Here is a 19,313-nt window from a genome sequence, read left to right as displayed (position 1 = left end):
CTTCTAAGTTGTTAATTTCCTTGTTTTTATTATCTATGCAGCCCACATGACTATAGAGCCACTAAACGGCTGAACACAAAGGAGGCAGAATATTAAATGTTAACTAATTGAAGCTTCACCTCCCTGTAAATCTAAGTGCATAAAAACCACTGACATCAGCTGCAGGGGCTTTAAACAGACGGTGATTGGTAGAACCTCTTCTTAGTCAGCCCATACTATGTTTTTGCACAAAAATAATAAATATTTGAGTTAAAATACATGTAGCACCCTCCTAGATGGGTGCTTGGTAAAGCATAGTTATGGCCCTGTTCTGCTTATCAGGAGGGTCTGATCTATTAGTTTAGCCTGTCACATATTTCCAGGTGTGATTCACTGGGTCTGCGGGAGTGTCCCCACTGCAGCCAATTAGGGAGCTCATTGGACAGTGGAGGAAACCTAGCCAGTGACGCACTCTGTTTTATGTCAGTTCCTGTGGGAGGGCATTCCTGCAATGCATGCTGGGATTGGACATAAATAGGAGGGGAGCAGGTGACAGGGGGTCTTTGGGCAGCAAGACAGGTCCCAGGAGGAGGGTGATGGCTGTCTCTCCTCCTGTTGCTAAGGAAGGTGGTCCAGGCAGTCGGCCTATGGACCAGGGGATGAGCTGTGCTGTGGAGGATCCAGTGTGTGCTGACCAAGTGGAGCTGTGGGGCAGGATTCTTCTGGAAAACCAGTGGTTGTGAGTACTTAAGATCTGCCCAGGGGTTTGCCTAAGAGCGGGGACCACTCCAGAGAGGTCAAGGGGATCAGAGAGCCAGAATTGATGTTGCAGTAAAGGAGGTGCCAAGTAGTGAAGCCCTGAAGAATAGGGAGTAAAGGGGGCGCCAGGAAGGGCCCTGAAGTGTCTCAGCAGTACAGTCTGCACTACAAGTCAGCTACCTCAAGGAAGAGTACCTTAGGGAGATAAAGGACTTTTCACAGTCAAAGGTGAGGCTAAAGTAAGCGGCATAGCCATGACTAGCATCAGTCAGCGCTAACCAGCGTCAGTCAGCGCTAACCAGCGTCAATTAGAAATTCTGTAAAGTCCCTGCTAATTTGTGAATAGTTCAGTTGTTGGAGAATCCCACTTATCCCTTCTCCTATCCAAGTTCTCAATTAACCCTAAAAACAAAGAAACTGGACTGTTTTTTTGTCTGAGGTAATCACACTTGGAAACATGCTTAACCACTTGCCGTCTGAGTACCGTAGTACTACTGAGGCAAAGTGGCTCGTTATCGTCTGACGACGTAGTACTACGTCGTCAGACACTCCCCTTTCTCGGCGGCGCGCACGCGCCGCCGGAGGCTCGCTCCCGCTGTATTCAGTCACAGCAGGAGTCGGCCAGGGGAGGATCAGCGGCGATCGCTGCCGCTCTTCCCCGATCGTCGGGGATCTAGTGTGGAGATCCGCCCGCTTGTGTAAACACAAGCGGGCGGATCTCCCAAGTGACAGGCAGGGTCAGATTGCAGGGTTCAGCATAGCTGAACCCTGGATCTGTCCTTGTGTCACTCAGTCACCTCTCCCCACACACGTCAGTAAGCACCAGGCATACATTAACCCCTCCCTCTCCAATAAAATTAACCCCTTCCCTGCCAGTGTCATTTTTACAGTAACAGTGCATATATATAGCACTGATTACTGCAGTAATGTCACTGGTACCCCCAAAAGTGTCAAAAATGTCAGTCAAGGGTCCGATCTGTCCGCCGCAATGTCGCAGTCCCGCAAAAAAAAAATCGCAGATCGCTGCCATTACTCGTTTAAAAAAAAACACCAAAAATGACAGAAATCTTTCCCTTTGTTAGTAAATGCAATAACTTTTGCGCAAACCAATCAAAATACGCTTATTGTGATTTTTTTTACCAAACATAGGTAGCAGAAAACAAATTGGCCAAAAATTTAAAAAAATTTTGATTTTTACATTTTTTGGGGGGAATTTCATATAAAAAATGTGAAAAATATTGTTGTTTTTTCAAAATTTACGCTCTTTTTTTGTTTATAGCGCAAAAATTAAAAATCGCACAGGTGATCAAATACCACCAAAAGAAAGCTCTGTTTGTGGGGAAAAAAAAGGACGTACATTTCGTTTGGGTATGGCGTCGCACGACCGCGCAATTGTCAGTTAAATTCGCACAGCGCCAAATCGCAAAAAGTGGCCCAGACGTAAGACAGCAAAATGCTCTAGTGGTAAAGTGGTTAAATGTCCTACTGTTGCTAATGGTAACCCAGGGGAACCCACACTCAGCGGCGATAATTTAAAACATTTATTTGATATTACTTATGTATTTTTTCTTTGTATTCTGAAGAATATTTGTTTAACATGTGACTGAGAGTAGAGGACTAGAAGCTCCTCCCACTGATGTTTCCCTACAGACAGGCTGGGTAAAGGGCTGGGTCACATACCAGCTATATATCGATTATGAAAAAGGTACTTCAATATATTTATTAAAATAAATATATTGGCATCATCCACATACATAAAGAGAAGGGATTTTTGGCTGCTTAAGGTAAAATAAAACTAAACTGTGTGTTTAGTTTCATTTTACCTTAAGCAGCCAAAACTCTGAATCAACTGATTATATGAAAGCTATTTTTATTATTTCCAATAGTCCTGGGAATGCTGGCCCTACCTGAATCAAGCACTAAGGCTCTCTTGAAATAATAGTACCTTCCTAATGACCCTAATGGTGGTGGGGGAGCTCCCTCAGACCGGACCTAGGGACAATGCTCCTTAGGGTTCTAGGTCCGGGATGGCTGAGACTCCCACTTCCGTACTACCTCCAAGCAAGGACATAATTAATATCATTATAATGCTACATAGTGCTACTTTCTTATCATTTGCCTTACCACTTTATAACCTGTAATGCTTTGATTACTTCCTGATATTCCTGATACTTCTGATTGTCTAATACTGCACCACTCATCAGTTTTTTGTACCTGTGTACATGCATTGGAACCTGTTGAAAATTTGAATTTTCTGTTTTATTTGTTATGTTTATAATTTCTTATGTAAAACTCAAGAAAAATTTATTGAATGCAAGAAAGCTATTTTTATTGAAGGTAACCTCTGCTTATTCTTTATTTCTTAGAAATGCTCAATTTCAATTTTCTCATGATTGCAAACGTTTTAAATTCCATCACATTTTTGGAAAATAATATTTGTATTATCTCTAGAATGAAAGCAGATTTGACTCATATTTGCTAAAGTCAATACTGTTCTGCTTCAAATTCTACTTTATGCATTGACAACACTTTAGACCCAGTCTGTCCTGACAGTCTGGTCAACTGCTGACTTAGCACCATCCACAGGTAGCTTAACTCTTCAATAGGACACAGTTAAATCCAACACAATTTAACTTCAGATAATTGCAGTACAGAGGATGTTTTTCCAGCCTTTTGAAGGCTAAGAAAATGACTTTGCTAAGCCCTGTCTCTGTGGAATTTTCACACTGACTTAGAGAACATGGAAGAAATTGGGAGAGTGTAGCTAGGCCCAAACTAACTGCACTAAACAAGAGGAGAGGACAGAGGGAGATGCCAATTTACATAAGTAAACAAAACTTAGGTTGGCCATACATTATACAATTTTCCTATTCAATTTTCCTTTAGATTTACCAAAACCATATAATATGAGGTCAAACCTAAACACTTTCAATGTGTATGCAGTCAGTCAGGCCCTTTCACTACATAGTTGAAGGTAAATCCAATGAAAATTGAATCAGAAAATTGTATAGTGTGTGGCCAGCCTTAGTGGCTGTAAACCTCCCTTAGATGTCAGCATACTACAGAACAATAATAACCTGGCCTTTATTTCACAATGTTTTGTACAAGATGAGTAATTTTATGTATGGGACAAATTATATCATACAATCTAAACTTTTCATCTACAATATCTGTAACACTAAAAGCATATAGGAAACACTGCCTGATAGTTTAGCAACACATCCCAATTATGAAATCAAAACAACATTAAGAAAAGAGAGGAAAAGAAGAAAGAAGGAACTTTAAGGTGCCATATATACCCTTCTATATATCCTTATTCTACAATAATTTATTCTCTTTTGAATATATGTATTATGTTGTGCATATATGAAAAATAGGGCATAGTATCAATTAGCATAATTTTTCAGGGGCGGTTTAGATACATTTTATTAGTTCTTATGGAGTGCTTTTAATTTATGTACCAATACACTTTTTGTAAATTTTAATAATCAAAGTTTGTGTCTTAGTGGAGTTGTAAAGGCAGGAAGGTTTTTTTTTTATCCTAATGCATTCTATGCATTAGGATAAAAAGCCTTATGTGTGCAGCAGCCCCCCTCAGCCCCCCTAATACTTACCTGTGCCCCCTCTCTGTCCAGCGTTGTCCATGACTCCCTCGACAGTCTGGGACTCTCCCTCCTGATTGGATGAGATTAAACTCAGTGAGCCAATCAGAAGAGAGAGGGACGGGGCTGAATGGCAGCTCCACATCTGAATGAACACACAGAGCTGCAGCTTGGCTTGGGTGCCCCCATAGCAAGCTGCTTGCTGTGGGGGCACTCTGCAGGAGGGAGGGGCCAGGATTAGTGAAGAGTGCCCCTAGAAGGGGAGGATCCAGGCTGCTCTGTGCAAAACCAACTGATCAGAGAAGGTAAGTATAACATGTTTGTTATTTAAAAAAGAAACAGACTTTACAATCACTTTAACATCTTGTGATTATGTATAACACCTTAAAGTCCCTTCTTTCTTCTCTTTTTGTTGTTTTAAAGAGGAAGTAAACCCTCCTCTACAACTTGTACCTATAGGTAAGCCTATGATAAGGCTTACCTATAGGTACTGTAAATATCTCCTAAACATGTACCGTTTAGGAGATATTTACCTTACATGCAGCCAGTGACGTCACTGGCGCATGCGCTCTGAAGGAACGGACGCTGGTTCCTTCAGAGTCCCGTGCCGTGACTGTCGGCTCTCGCGCGCGTGCACGGGAGTGACGATCCCGGAAGACGGGCGACTGGACATGTCGCCCATCATAGAGGTGAGTGAGCAGCATGGCGGGGGCTCGTTCTAAGGTAAGTATTGCATAATGAGCTAATATGCGATGCATACTAGCTCATTATGTCTTTCTCTTGCAGGGTGAAAAAAAAAATATGCGAGTTTACAACCTCTTTAATATCTGTAACACTGTTTTAAAAATAAGTCAAAGAAAAAAAAGTGCATTTTGCCAAAATATTACCCGTATTTTTTAGATCTTGCTTATCGTAAAAAAAAAAAAAAAGGAAAAGATAAATGTACAATATAATAAGCAATCATTTTCTTAAATTATAACTATTAGCAACATTTTTTTTTTGTTTTGGATAGAGTGGAGATGGATTAGAATCCCTGTCAGTTTTTATTGCTGTCTAGGCCCCCACTAGGAAGATTCCCACTCTCTATTAGTCCTGTTTACCATTATCATTGAAAGTGAAAGAAATTCCCAAATTTTGGGATGTCCTCAGAAAAGTAATAGAGGGAAAATCTTCCAATGGGGACACTAGTTCTGGTGACCTGGGGGTCCACAAGAAATTCCCTTAATTTGTAGGGATTACCTCTCACTTCCTGTTTGGCTATGGGACAGGAAGTGAAGGAAAATCTTCACAATAGTGAATAAAACAAATTGACAGGGGTTTTAACCCTTTCTTACTCTATCCAAAATGAAAAAAAGAAAGAAGTATTGCAGGGACAACTCAAATTTAAAGGTGAAAATTGCAGCAAAAGCTGATTTTTCTATTCTCTGTTTCTATTGGACTATTCTTTTTTTATTTTTGGTTAGATTTTACCTTTAACTTTGTAGTTTGACCTCTAAGTTAGCGTCCTTAAGCTATATGTCCACTTCTAATAAAATCTCATAGGTTAATAGGACCTATTAGAAAGTATAAAATCTAGTCTACAAACCGAACACAGGTACAGTACAACTACATATGTTTGGAAAATACATTTCTGGTTGGTTATACATTGTGTCTGGAAAATGAAACAGAAAGGCTTTTTTAATAGCATTAAGTTACAAAATGATTTGAGTAGTAATTTTTTAAGTTATATAATTTTCCTGAGTCATTGCCATTCTTCTTCTTAATGACTTCAACTTTCAGAACTGTCATTAGTCTATTAAGAGCCTGTTTAAGAGCCTTCAGGGAAATCTCCAACATGTTCCTTCACTCACAGCTGTTTCCACCTCCGATGCCGGCTTTCCCACTCTCGTCCCCACACTGTTCATTTATTATATATAGACGATGGTGGAAAAAAACATATAAAGGGCAACTTCACTTTTGTAATAAGAAAATAGCAAATAAATGAAAATAATATATCATACACAATACATTTTAATTTTGAATTTAACCAGTTCCTCTTTAGAGCAATTTGTTCATTTTTTGCACACGTTATAATCTGCATTTTTTGCTATAAAATTACTTAAAGCGGAGTTCCCCCCTGAAAAATTTTTTTTAGATAAAAATACCCCCGGGACAGTCAGGGCTAGTGCATTTAAGCAACGATAGCCTCTGAAGTGTCCCCTGTTTCATTTACCTTTTAGTAGAAATACTTACCTTGAAAATGTCTTGTCCAGCGCTGCCATCTCAGGTGTGAGCAGCTGAAGCTGGAGAGTCCTCTTCGGTGTCCTCTTCAGTGACGTCTGAGTCCCAGAATGCCCTGCTCTGTTCAGCAGGGAATGATGCGCCTGCACCGGAAGTGACGAGCAGGGCCGGTGCAGGCGCATTGACTCCTGGGAGCGATGACGCTCATCTCCCAGGAGTCAATGCAAAGGAGGAAGTGACGGCGTGGGCCGCAGCAGAAGAGGGAGGAAGAGGAAGGAAGGTAAGTATATTTTCCTTAAAAACAAGGTAAGTGAATCAAAAAAAAATTTTAATTATCTAATTGTTTTTCAGGTAAATTAAAGCAAGCAGATTGTGAAAAGTTCATTTTAAAGGTAGAACTCCGCTTTAAAAAGCAGAGGCCCTGTAGAATGAAAAGATGGTAGTTGCAGTTTTTTATGTCACATAACATCTGAACAGCTGTTTATCAAATTCATTTTTTTCAGCAAAAAAATAATAATTATTTTCATGCAAACAATCACAATATAATACCCACTGTTTTGGTAAAAAAAAACAGAAGAGGTTAAAGAGTGACCAAGAGAGTAAAGAGATACTAAACATGTTAGGTCTTACAACTGCATTGCAATACTACAAAAAATTACCTAAATTCCTTCATAGACAACAATCGAAAAGCCCTTACAGCTCATCAGTTTTAGTGAATTACAGGCCTAAAATTATTGCTCTCAGTTGGAGGTTCGTGTTGATACCTCATGTGTTTGGAGCAATCATGGTCTACATACATATTCGTGCATATGCACACATTTGCATTTGTAGGTGTGTGCAAGGCAATGTGGTTTTGTTTAATTTTTTTAAATTATGTTTTATTATTATTTAAGTTTTTTTTTTTTTATTGCTATCAAAATGAGCTTACACGCCACTTATGTAATAGCATTGGGAAAGTGACTGATTCTTTTTATGGCGACATCAGAAGTCTATTAGACCCCCCCAATGTATCCCCTGCCCTCCACTGCAGCTAATCAAGCTCAGGTCAGACAGTTCTCGGGTTCCTGGGAGGATTGGGAGAGCCCATGAACCACAGCAGGTAAAGCCATAAGCTTGATTTAAACCCTTCACTCTCTGGACATGTGTAATACATCCAAAGAGTCAAAATAATTAATGTTATGTTAAAATTGCCCTTCCATTTCAATCTTCAGTGTTGTCATTTTCTGTAAAATGAAATGCAATATGACCCCATTGATGTACAGAACGCCTCCAAAAATATAATTTGCGGTGTTTATGATTTTTCGTTGATTTACCCAGAAGTCTGCACTAAGATTAAAGTCAGATTTTAAACATCTTCTGCAAATGAAATTTAATTTTTGGTGAAATACTCCCTATGGATTAATTACTTCTAAAGGGATGCAGACCCTACAACTTTTCCCATTTGAACACTGAGAGTGTACCGGGTGATTATAATGAATCAGGATTGGTCTGCCCAGCATATGGTGAAATAAACAGCTATTTCTTCAGAGCAGAAACAGGTAGGAATATCAAAAAGGTGTGAATAAGACTCTTGGCTGGAATGCCTATACACACTAGCAGCGCTCAACTGAATGATACATACATATTACTGTATAAAACCATAAATACATGTATAAAAATATGTATAAAAATTAAATGTATAAAACACTGTCCTTAAATGTGATAAAATTCACTATAAAATTGCACTATAAAAGAGGCCTGTAAAGTTCATATTAGTTCATGCGATTCCGGACACAAATGCAATTCACCACGGTGTTAGCTTGGACAAGGCTGGACCACCATCACCACACCACAGACGTGTCCCCCTAGTAGTGAACACTCACCGGACCCAAGACTTTGAATAGCCTTTTCATGAACCCAGTTGCTTCTGTTTGGCAGTGGAGATAATCAATAAGGCTCTTATTAACATCCACCGGAATCCTAGGAACATACAAACTCAAACATGGACCTCAGGAATTCATAAAGGCAGCAGTGGCGATCAGACAATGTGAAGCAAAGAGAGGGGACTAATAGTGTAATTCCACAAAGAACACTTTCTTAATGACACCCCATTCCCCATACAATTGCACTCACATATAATCAACTTGATAGCAGCATAAACAGTATGTAATTTGTTGGCGTCTAATGTTCATTGGTAACTCACTGCTACGTGTACAGGACAGCGGGTACCCGGACATAGACTTCCGACGTGACAGCAGATGATTGCATGCTCACGCCCTTACATGTTTCGTCACTCTGGACTTCTACGGAGGGCGCGAGCACGCAACATCATGCTCTCCAAATATCGCATCCGAGGTCGGGAGGAGCCGAACTCGCGGACCAATCACCGGCTTGCGCCAGTGACCGGACCCGCCTACCTCCTGCGGACCCGGAAGGTAAACAAGCCTAACAGCCTAGTATGGCCTAAATCGCTGTACACAATACGTCCTCCTCTCACTGGCACCGCCATTACCCACTGTAAGCACCAATACTAACAGGGATGCGTGGCCCAGATCATACAGGACTCATCCGTATACTCAATAGCATTTAAAGCAGCCATAAAGGGAAGACCGATTAATGTCATTCCTGTATATACGGTATATGTGTCATGTTAAGATCAAATATAATCATCTCCTCAAATATTAATGACATGCTATATTTACATAAAAAAGTTTTTCTAATATCCAAAATACATTACATGATAGATAAAATTAAAGTTAAAACCATATTGGAAAAGATAGATATCCCTAAAATCAGGTAAAAAATTAGTCATATGCCATATACACAAGGTACATCCAAAATCACAATAAATAAGAATTAGAACAACCCCTTTGTACAGCATCCAATTAAGGGGGAAGCAAACTCATTAAAACTTCAATTCAAACAGAAGGATAAATTGACCCAAAAAAATAATATAAAACCCTCCTACAAGGTGATTCATACAGACGACTTTGGACATATCACATTAGTAATTGCTAATGAAGCAATTAATGTCCAAGTCAATGTTTAACCCATTGGGGTGTAACGCATTTGTGAGGAAGATCCAGTGAGTTTCCCTTTTAGATAACTCACACACTCTGTTAGACCCTCTCCACACCGGATCTACTCTTTCAATTCCCCAAAACTTTAAATTTGATGGGTCCTTGTTATGGTGTCGTTTAAAGTGCAGTGAAACACTGTGGTATTTAAATCCCTTTCTAATGTTCGCTAAATGTTCTGATACTCTAATGCCCAATTTCCTCTTAGTGCGTCCTATGTAGATATAGCCACATGGGCACTCCAAGCCATATACTACATGTGTTGTGTGGCATGTAATGAGATCTTTAATCTCAAAATCTTGGTCATTGGCAGAGGAATGGAAGGTGGTAAAATTGCGCAAATGTGTCCGCACTTGTCTGCAGGCTCTGCAGTGACGGCATGCAAAAAACCCACTTCTTTCTTCCCAGAACATTTTGGGTTTTACAGGGGGGTCTAGAACCTTTTGTACTAACTGATCACCAAAGGTCGGACCCCTCATATATATAAAAGAGGGGGATGCCGGCAAGACCTTCCCCAGGATTTTGTCCATACACAGCACATTCCAATGTTTTCTCACAACATCTTCAATTTCTTTGTGCTGTGTATTGAAGCTTCACTCTTGATTGTTATTGGGGCTCCTATTACTGGGTACTAAACAATCGTCCTGGGAAAGTCCTCCGACCTCTGCGATATCCCTGTCCAAAAGTACAGGATTATATCCCTTGTCAACAAATCTCTGCTTGATAACTGCGGCTTGAGAAAGAAAGTCACTGTCCAAGGAACAGTTCCTCCTAACTCGCAACAGTTGGCCTCTAGGAATGTTCTTCAACCACCGACTATGATGCCCACTTTGTATTGGCAAATAACCATTTCTGTCGGTAGGTTTAAAATAAACCTTGGTGTCAAGTCTATTGTTGTTCAACATGACTTCTACATCCAAATAATGGATGGAAAGCCGGCTCCAGTTGAACTCCAAACGGATGTTATTACGGTTGGAGTTCAACTCAGCAGAGAATGTAGGTAGGAATATGCAACAAGTTTTTTTTGTCCTAATCCCTGCAATGTACAAAGATCGCCCAGAAGGGATTTTCTTTTGTCAACGAAAGTGGAGTTACTCGTTAAAGCTTTGACTATGAAAGGATTAATGCATCAAGAAAGAGGGCTAAGAGACCAGAAATGCCTGTCTTAGAAACTCAAGCGGTGTGATCCCTTTATCCCTCCAGTGGCAGGGTATCCAGCCGCTTCCATACAGGGGAGGGGCGAGTGGAGCAACTAAAGAAGAGAGAATTATCAGGACCTACTGTAGATCACCTGCTGGTAGCACTGTGGTTCCCTGGGCAGAGGGCTGTAGTTCCAGTGTTCACCAGCTTGGAGGTTATTTAGTTCTTCCTTTGCTAGTGCCTCTCACTTCCTTATTTTGCCTGCCAGCTAGATGCACACTTACTTTTAAATCCTGAACCTGATTCCTGTCTGCTCCTGCCTTGCCCCTATGTCCTGCTCCTGATCTTGTTCTTGCCCTGCCTCCTGTACCCTGGTGCCTTGTACCAGTTCCCCTTATTCCTGATCCCAGTCCTGGTTCCCTACTTCCTTGCATTGACAGTTTTACCCTGTGATCTGTGTTCCGCATTTTGTACATACTGTATTATAGTTAGCGTGTTAAGTATTTTGTCTTTGGCTTCTGGTTGACATGGATCTTCATGTTTGCTGTGTTTCCTGTTTTCTAGTGTTTGAAAGTCTTTTGTTTTACTATTAATACATTTACTTTACTATATATAGTCTGGTCTTAGTTTCCTAGTGTAGCTATGCAGATTTTGCTATCCCTGCTGCTGATTCCTGACATAAGGTTTTTGTACAAAGAGTTCCCTGCATGCTTTGACTTCTTCCCCCTAAAGGAAGATTTTACTGAGAATGAATAGGCTGCCATTGTTAACTTCAATCTTAAGATTCCAGTCGCCCGACTGTCTCTGGCCTCAGTGTCCAAGTCGCTGACTGTAATGGTGCTGGTGGCTGAGCCTGACGTGCAGAGGTAGCCTTGTGGGATCTGGTACAACAGGAACACGGATGGGTCACACTGGTGGTAGACACGGGCTAGTCTGAGGTGCGGAGTCTAAGTGCTAGCTGGTTTTCACTAGAGCCCCTGATGGTGGGGATAGACTGCGCTGCAAGCTAACGCCAGGTCGCAGTCCCCAGGGTTGCCCCACCAGGAGGTGAACACGTCCAGAATCGGAAGCAGATAAGCCGACAAGGATAAGGCAGGAGAGTGGTCACAGAAACGAGCCAAGGTCAGGGTGGGCAGCAAGCAGACGAAGTAGTGGACAAGCCGGGAGGTTGATCAGGAAGTCAACAGGAAACAGCAGGTTCAGAATCAGGAAGTACAGGTAAAGCTGCAGACAAGACAGCAATGGCTCAGTGCTGCTGTGGTGTTTAAATAGGCCAGCCTTTTGCCAATTAGTGCAATTAGTCTGCACTAAGTTAACTCTTAACTGGCAGATTCATGACAGCACTTCAGTGTACACAGGGAGTGTTCCTAACACTGACCTAGAAAAAGCATACAACCAGTGAAAGTCAGAGCTCCTGATCTGCATACATGCTTTAGGTTGGTGATTCCAATGAAGCTAATGAATTAGCATGGCAGTCAGTCAATGAGCATTTTCAAAAGGTAATATAAACAACTTACTTTTCTGTTACCCTTACACTGACACTAACACCGAAAGTGTTTGTTACCCCCAGGACCCTTTCACACTTGTGCAGCCTAAAAGTCCCACAAGTTTGCCGCAATTTTGACTGGACTTGAAGCACAGATATAAATGGTACTCATTGGAAATGATGGAGTACGACTTGTCATGTGACTTTGCAGTTGCACAAGTGTGAAAGGGGCCAAAAAAAAAAAATAGATCCTGTTCCTTTAAAGCATGCTATACATGCTTGAGCTGTGTCATTTGGCTCCTTCTATCACTTGAAGTACCTAGCTTATCCTGCCTGGTTCTGCCCTCCCCTCTGTAAACTGACCACGGTTTATCGTAGCTGCTGAGCCCTGACACTGTGGTCAGTTTATGTGCCTCTATCATCCACAGCTCTCCTCTGTCCTCGCTCCCCATCCTCTTCTCCCTTCTCTCTGCTGTCCCTTCCTCCCCTCCCTGCCTGTCAGCTTTGTCCACTCCACTATCCTCCCTTCCTGCTGCTCTCATAATACAATAACCTTGCAACGACCCCCTCTGCTATGTTAAATAATGTCCCCAGTTCATTTGTTTGTTTTTTTTAAATGCCGCTGTGTACCTAATTTCAGAGCATGAATCGGCGCTCACGTGACTGGCTGCCTCTCTCCTCCTCTCCTCTCTTCCTCCTGGCTGATGTCAGCGGGGGTTTCTCAGCCCCGCCCACTTTGCTGCCAGTTCGAGAGAGCTCCCAGTGCTCCCCAAGTTTTGTGTCCCTGTGACTTATAGTTTGTGAGTAGTGCCATGCCAAGCTGACCAAGATTTCCCATAGATGCCAATCTTAAAGACGGGGAGCAGTGCCATGTCAAGCTGTCCAATATTTCCCATAGACCCCAATGTTAAAGACGGGGAGCAGTGCCATGCCAAGCTGTCCAATATTTCCCATTGACGCCTATGTTAAAGACAGGGAGCAGTGCCATGCCAAGATGATCAATATTTCCCACATATGCCAATGAGCACTAAAAGCTGAAAATTGGTCTAGGCAGGAAGGAGGTAAAAGTGCCTGGTATTTAGGTGGTTAAGCGGAACTTTATGACAGAATTTAAAAAAAAAAAACGGAATAGGGCCCCCCCCCCCAAAAAAAAATCTTTACCAGGCCCTTTGGGTTTGGTATAGGTTTTAAGAGGAACTCCATGCCAAAATTTAAAAAAAAAATGTGGTAGGGTCCCCCCAAAATCCATACCAGAACCTTATCCCAAGCATACAGCTTGGTAGCCCCCCCCCCCCTCCCGGAACCATACCAGGCTGATTGCCCTCAACATGGGGAGGGTGTTTTGGGTGTTTTGATGGGGACAAGGGCCTCTTCCCGACAACCCTGGGCTGTGGTTTTGGGGGTCTGCGGGTGGGGGGCAGATCCCGCCCCCCCCCCATGTGAATGGGTATCGGGTACATCTTATCCCTACCCATTCGCCATAAAAGTGTAAAAAAGGAAAAAAAACACAGAACACAGTTTTTGACAAGTCCTTTATTAAAAAGAAAACAAAAAAAAATAGTGTCCCTTGTTGTAAATCCATCTTCAAACAGGACACCCCACCCGCCGACCCAAAAAATAGGAAAAATTTCAAAACGCTTTGCCTCTTCTCTTCTATTTTTCGGGCCAGTGGGCATCATGAGGGAGTTACAATTTTTAGGTGATTTAACGCTCCAACATTTATCAGGCCCTGAAATGTCAGAGCAGATGGGCTGACCCTTTGCAATGTTTTCTATTATTTAAAATGTAATTATATTTAGTTATGAGAATTTCAATTTTGATTTTTCTGCACTGCAAACACAGCTGTAAGAATTTTTAATAGACTCGAGGGACTGAAGAGAAAGAATATCTTGTCCACATAATTTCGCCCGGTCCCACATCCACCTCGTGTTTCCCATCTCTAGAATTATCACTACAACACAGATTTTCTCATACCCTGACTTGTAGCCGCTAGGATAAAAGGAGACTGCAAGAATTGTAATTTCTTAAGTGAAGTTTAGCCATATGTTTTGTATATTTCTAGGCCAGTAAATCATGAATGTTTTTCTGAACTTTAAAGTCTAACTCTGGGCACCTCCATCCCATGGCCCCTGCTAACTGCATTTTTTATATATGTATATATATATATATATATATATATATATATATATATATATATATACTGTATATATATATATATATATATATATATATATATTTTTTTTTTTTTAGACCTATCTTTTCTGAAAACTTGAGGCTGGTTACATGATATTGCCATATCCTACTGATCTGTATCGCTTCTATGGGCTGGTAGGCTTTTATTGAACTGTTGCATGACACACTGTAATCACAGTAGAGTTGTGACATTGGGCATAATTTTATCCTGTGGACTGATGATATCTTGTGGCCAACAAACAACACTGGGGGGGGGCAGCTTTAGAGAATAGGGGAGTATTGCAGACCAAGCTTATTTTGTAAGCATCTAAGGGATTGCATTGGGCTTGGGATTTTTGTCAGAGGTTTTCTGAGCTACACCCCACACATTTTTGTAAATATTTTATTATACCTTTTCATGTGACAACAACTGCTGGCAACAAAGTGTGTAAACCCCTAAGTGAAAATGTCCAAATTGGGCCCAAAGTGTCTGCAGCCCCAGACCATGACACTCCCACCAGGCAAGACACACTTGTCTTTGTACTCCTCACCTGGTTGCCGCCACACACGCTTGACACCATCTGAACAAAATAAGTTTATCTTGGTCAGACCACAGGACATGGTTCCAGTAATCCATGTCCTTAGTCTGCTTGTCTTCAGAAAACTATTTGTGGGCTTTCTTGTGCATCATCTTTAGAAGAGGCTTCCTTCTGGGATGACAGCCATGCAGACCAATTTGATGCAGTGTGCGGCATATGGTCTAAGCACTGACAGGCTGACCCCCCATCCCTTCAACCTCTGCAGCAATGCTGGCAGCACTCATATGTCTATTTCCCAAAGACAACCTCTGGACATGACACTGAGCACGTGCACTCAACTTCTTTGGTCGACCATGGTGAGGCCTCTTCTGAGTGGAACCTGTCCTGTTAAACCGCTGTATGGTCTTGGCCACCGTGCTGCAGCACAGTTTCAGGGTCTTGGCAATCTTCTTATATCCTAGGCCAAGTTTATGTAGAGCAACAATCCTCAGAGAGTTCTTTGCCATGAGGTGCCTTGTTGAACTTCCAGTGACCAGTACGAGAGAGTGAGAGCGATGACACCAAATTTAACACACCTGCTCTCCATTTACACCCGAGACCTTGTAACACAAAGGAGTCACATGAAACCGGGGAGGGAAAATGGCTAATTGGGCCCAATTTGGACATTTTCACTTAGTGGTGTACTCACTTTTGTTGCCAGCAGTTTAGACATTAATGGCTGTGTGTTGGGTTATTTTGAGTGGACAGCAAATTTACACTGTTATACAAGCTGTACACTCACTACTTTACATTGTAGCAAAATGTCATTTCTTCAGTGTTGTCACATGAAAAGATATAATAAAATATTTACAAAAATGTGAGGAGTGTACTCATTTTTGTGAGATACTGTATATCAGTTCATAACAGGGATGCAGCAGCCTGAACATACTTTATTAATGGGGTTCTTGGTGCCTTGTGGGAGAAACTGGCTCAAATATTTTAAAATAGAACTAAAATCTACGATAATGACTTCCCCTCCCCAAGTACTGTATATATCTTCTGCTATACAAAACTTGGTTGCTAACAAATTTATTTTCTTTCAAAAACGTTTATGTCCTCTTTCTGCAGCTCTGTGCCTAGCATTGACCCTAGCCTAGATCAAACCTCAAATACTGATCGCATTTTCCCCTAGAGTGCGATACCAGAGTTGGGTGTCATGCGATTCAGCTAGTGGACAAATGGTTATACCATGTCGGATGTCTATAGGGCTCAGGCACTGACCTGGAACAAATAGGAAAGTCACAGTATAATCAAAAGTCCTTATCCATATGTTTTAAGGTACTTAATCAGGGGGGCCAGCATGACAGCAAAAAAAATATCATTTTTAGAAGGGGAGGTCAGCGATGTCAGCCAATGTGTTTCTTTCATGACAGATTCACTTTAAGAGGCCTGTTGATGTGGTATCCACCACTGATGGGTTTCAAGTTGGTTCCAGTCATATACTAAGCTTAAGAACTTAGAGATTGTTAACCTCTTCATGCCCAAACCTGGTGTCTCTTTAACTGGGCTATTATGCCTGGGGGTGGGGGGGGGGGGGGAAGACGATCTGCCATATCACATAACCACTGTGATTGGCTGCCACAGTGGTCACATGATCTTGATCAGTGTTCCGCTAGCTCTAGGTAATTACTAGAGACCCAGTGCTGTCTCGGACAGCCTAATCACTGTGCTTAAAGAGAGCAGTGAATGTGCTCTCAGCACAGAAACCTCTGCCACTCATAGATGCAAATGTGCAGCATGTGGGCATTAAAGTGAAACTAAACTCAGGAGCCTGCAGTCACTATATCTGGTCTCCCTCAGTACACATAACATGGAAATGCAATTTTTTTACTAAATATAAACTGCTAAATACCCTTTCTCTTCAGCAGTATATATTGTAGCAGTTTTGTGAGTTTTCATTCTCCCTTGACTGTCCTATAAGGCTGCAGGGCCCCTGACCCTCTGTCTGGACAGTGCTGATTGGCCCTGTGCTGATCGCAGGCACTCACTCAAGAAAAAAAAAACCTCTGTAGCAATACACACCAAACTGAGCATGTGCAGCTTGCCCCCAAGGCTCTGTCTTATCAGGGACAGTGGAAGAAGGGAAGGATCAGAGACAACAGGATCAAACAGTCTTTTTACACAATGCAGAGGATTAACTCCTTAGGTTCCACAGGAAGTATAACAAGCATGCTTTACTGCATATAGTGACTGATTTTACTGTTGTGTGTTTAGTAACACTTTAACCAGTTGCCGACCGGGCCATAGCCAAAAGATGGCTACAGCGCGGTCGTCTAGTTCTGGGAGGGCGTACATGGACGTCCTCCCAGGATCGCGCTCCCGCGCGCCCCCTGGGGCACACACACTGGAGTGTCCATTCTCGCCGGGTCCCGGGGACCCGACGCATCACGGATCGTGGTAAAGGGCCAATGAGAGCGGTCCTTTACCACATGATCGCTCTGTCCAATGACGGAGCGATCACTTCACAACAAACTGGTGCATGTCCGGTTCATTTCTCTCCTTTCCTCGCACGCTGTACGCAGCAATTGGTACAGCGTGCGAGGAGAGAAACTGCAGCTGCATGCCTCCTCTGCCTCAACCGTGCCCCATCACAGTGCCTCATCCGTGCCCCATCACAGTGCCTCATCCGTGCCCCATCACAGTGCCTCATCCGTGCCCTATCACAGTGCCTCATCCGTGCTCCATCCACGCCTAATCCGTGCCTCATCCATGCATCATCCATGCCACATCCGTGTCCACCCATGCCACCTCAGTGCTCATCAATGCAACATTTGTGCCCACCCATGCCACTTCAGTGCTCATCCATGCCACATTCGTGCTCATCCATGCCTCCTCCGTGCCACATCAGTGCTCATCCATGCCTTATCCGTGCCACATCCATGCCTCATCTGTGCCACATCCATGCCACATCTGTGCCCGCCCATGCCACCTCAGTGCTCATCCATGCCACATCCAAGCTCATCCATCCCACATCTGTGCTCATCCATGCCACGTCTGTGCTCATCCATGCCACATCAGTGCTCATCTGTGCCACGTCAGTGCTCATCCGTGCCACATCCATGCCATGTCAGTGCTCATCCATGCTACATCAGTGCTCATCCGTGCCACATCCATGCCACGTCAGTACTCATCCGTGCCACATCCATGCCACATCAGTGCCACATCCGTGCCACATCAATGCCACGTCAGTGCTCATCTGTTCCACATCCATGCCACGTCAGTGCCACATCAATGCCACATCCATGCCATGTCAGTGCTCATCAGTGCCACATCCATCCAATGTCAGTGCTCATCAGTACCATATCCATGCCACGTCAGTGCTCATCCGTGCCACATCAGTGCTCATCAGTGCCACATCCGTGCCACGTCAGTGCTCATCCGGGCCACATCCATGCCACATCAGTGCCACTACAATGCTTATCAGTGCCCTACAGTGCCTCACAAAATTGTAATGGGAAGTCAGGAAATGACGGTGCTCCTTGCATGTTGGGCCTCTGTATTTGGTCAGGCTGTGGAAAAGTGTCACATATGTGGTATCGATATACTCAGGAGGAGTAGCAGAATGTATTTTGGGGTGTAACATTTGCCATGTACATGCTATGTGTTAAAAAATGTCTTATAAATGGACAACTTTGTGTAAAAAAAAAAAATGCGTTTTGGTTTTCTTTCCACATTTTCCAAAAACTTGTGGAAAAAAAATGACATGTTCAAAAGACTCATTCTGCCTCCTAGACAGTGTTGGGGTAGTCACTCAAAAAATTTAACTAGTTACTAGTTACTAGGTACTTCTGCAAATTGTAACGCGATTACTTTACTAGTTACTGCATTTGAAAAGTAACTTCACTATTTATTACTTTACTCCCCTCTTTCTTAATTGACCGTGTAGAAGAAGATACATGACACTCTTCTGCATAGAGTTTATTGTATAAACACAGGCTTTGGGAAACATGAGAACAAAACCTGAAAAAACAGAATAAAACATAAAGTGCAACAAAAAGTCATAAACTTCATCCCTCTCTATTCTTCGAAATAACTATCGTATCGCACGGCTTGAGTAACGCAGGAAAGCGCGTTCCTATAGCCTAGTAAAGTAGTGTAGTTACCTCCTATAGCCTAGTAAAGTAGTGTAGTTACCAATATTAGTATTGTAACTAGTTACATTATTTCGTTACCAAAAAAAGTAATGTAGTTACTGTAATCAGTTACTTTGTAACTAGTTACCCCCAACATTGCTCCTAGATTATGTGTTGGGGTGTTTGCTTTCCAAAATGGGGTCATTTTGTGGGCATTTCCATTGTCCTGGTGCTCCAGGACCTTCAAA

The sequence above is a fragment of the Pelophylax lessonae genome, assembly GCF_965119305.1.
Source record: "Pelophylax lessonae genome assembly, chromosome: 1".
Lineage (NCBI taxonomy): Eukaryota > Metazoa > Chordata > Amphibia > Anura > Ranidae > Pelophylax > Pelophylax lessonae.
The sequence above is the reverse complement of the archived record's forward strand: the minus strand, read 5'-3'. Positions refer to the sequence as shown.